At 40.4% G+C, this 1,933-nt stretch overlaps 1 long non-coding RNA gene across 1 annotated transcript in view; it reads left to right on the forward strand.

The window, feature by feature from the left end:
• The window catches only part of LOC116673454 (uncharacterized), an 18,477-nt gene extending 16,981 nt beyond the window's left edge, over positions 1-1,496 (forward strand). The window contains exon 3 of the long non-coding RNA XR_004327847.1: positions 1,486-1,496. This is a non-coding gene — a long non-coding RNA (uncharacterized LOC116673454). The remainder of the gene's footprint in view (positions 1-1,485) is intronic.
• Positions 1,497-1,933: the final 437 nt, after the last annotated feature.

The raw sequence follows: 1,933 nt of genomic DNA on the forward strand, positions 1-1,933 counted from the left end.
GTGTGTGTGTGTGTGTGTGTGTGTGTGTGTGTGTGTGTGTGTACAGTAGGTCTCTAGGGGTCTGCCCTCAACTGACCCCAGTCCACTGATAACATCATTACACTGCAGAAATACCACCTCTAGCAGCCAGCCTGCCGTTTCCAAGGCAATGAACAGGGCTGCTCACTTTCCACCTCAAATGCATTACAAGATGTGTGTGTGTGTGTGTGTGTGTGTGTGTGTGTGTTGTCTTGGCCATTGCACATTTACATACAGTTCATGTGAGTGGTAGCATCTGTCTGCAGTCTGTGTCATAGTGTTTCATTATATGTATGAACACGTCTTCAGCAAGTGGGTTGTTCAGGTTGAAAAAAACAAAAACAATGGTCAGCAAGTCAGGGTAAATATATATTTGTGTGTGTGCATGTGTGTGAGTATGAATAGAGGGCTAAAAGATTTCTGGAACAGTGTGTATGTATATGAAAAACATTTCTGTGATTGCCCCCTTCCTCCCCCTGTCAGCTGCTGATATGGGAATTCAGAGGATATTTTACAAGCCGCTGTGATGACAAATGGCATTTTCCACATTTTTAACCAAATTAGTGAGTAATGTGTGTGTGTGTGTGTGTGTGTGTGTGTAAGAGAGAGAGATAGTTTGTGTAGAGCTGGCAGCTCCTGCAAGGTCTCCAGGTAATGAGAACCAGGCCAACTCTGCTCGGATAATGACTGCCGAGATATTGTGTTCCTATTATACACTTGCCTTGGAATCTTTATGAAGGATTTAATTGGATGAAACAAGCAGGAGGTTTGCATGTTTGTGTGTGACTGTGTGTGCTTGCAGGCCTCATTTAAAACTGTTTAGGTGGTTATTGATCAGTAATTAACAAGGAGCCCTGCGAGGCAAGCTTATGTGTAGTCAGGGAAAAAAGCAAATATGACGCAAATTAAATTCTTGCAGATAGATTAAACATCTTATAAACAAATAAGTTAATCAAGTTAAACAAAAGTTATTATGGTTTTGTGGCTGCTTAATCCCAGAAATGAGATTATGCAAATATGGAAATTAATTCAGAATAGAAATAGAAAAAGAGATTAAAGGGTTAGGGTTAAAGAGATTTAATCCAAATTTTTGATGTGCATTATAGCTGCAATTATCAATGACAGAAAATTGACTAATTAAATAATCATTGGGGGCTTTTGCATTGTTCAAATATTTAAACGTGAATTTTCTAACTTTTGTCACACATTTCTTTTAAAGAAAAATGGCATCTAATAAAACTCACTGCCTCCACAAAACCACAACTGGGGAGGAAGGTGAGAGCACATAAGAAGAGATATAAATGACAAAAGACAAGACACTTTGTCCATATGTCTCTCAGTGACCACAACGATTGCACATAATACAGGTTGTCTTTCATTGAACAATAGAAACATGATGTAAGGGGCGAAGGCCAAGCAGTATGTGTGAGTCTGTGTTTATAGAAGTAAATGTGGACAGGCAACAAGGCACACAAAGACATTTCAGTGTGAGAGAATCAATCTTGTCATAACTAACTGAGTCTCTTGCCATTCCTTGAATTTGTCTTGCGATTTTGGCATGTAACTTTACTGGAAAATAATCCCAAATCTTGTCGGTTAGACATTTTCGTGTAAATTACCCTTCTTCTTTACTATTGGATGTTTGTATTCTTCCAGTTTCACACCAGGCGCATGACTTCTGCGGACACGCAGCATGAAAATGAACAAGACTAAAGGCCCTGACACAAAGCCAACGGCCAGGAGTGGTGTCAAAGGCCGACTGTGGCGTCACCTTATGTCGGCCCTCGTCGCCTTTGTCTTAACCAAATATTTGCACTGGAACCGACCGCTGAGACCACAACCAACGGTCAACTACTACGTACACTACCGGTCAAAAGTTTGGGGTCACTTACAAATTTCTATTCCACTCCATTAT

This window comes from Etheostoma spectabile, chromosome 23 (assembly GCF_008692095.1).
Source record: "Etheostoma spectabile isolate EspeVRDwgs_2016 chromosome 23, UIUC_Espe_1.0, whole genome shotgun sequence".
NCBI classification, from domain to species: domain Eukaryota; kingdom Metazoa; phylum Chordata; class Actinopteri; order Perciformes; family Percidae; genus Etheostoma; species Etheostoma spectabile.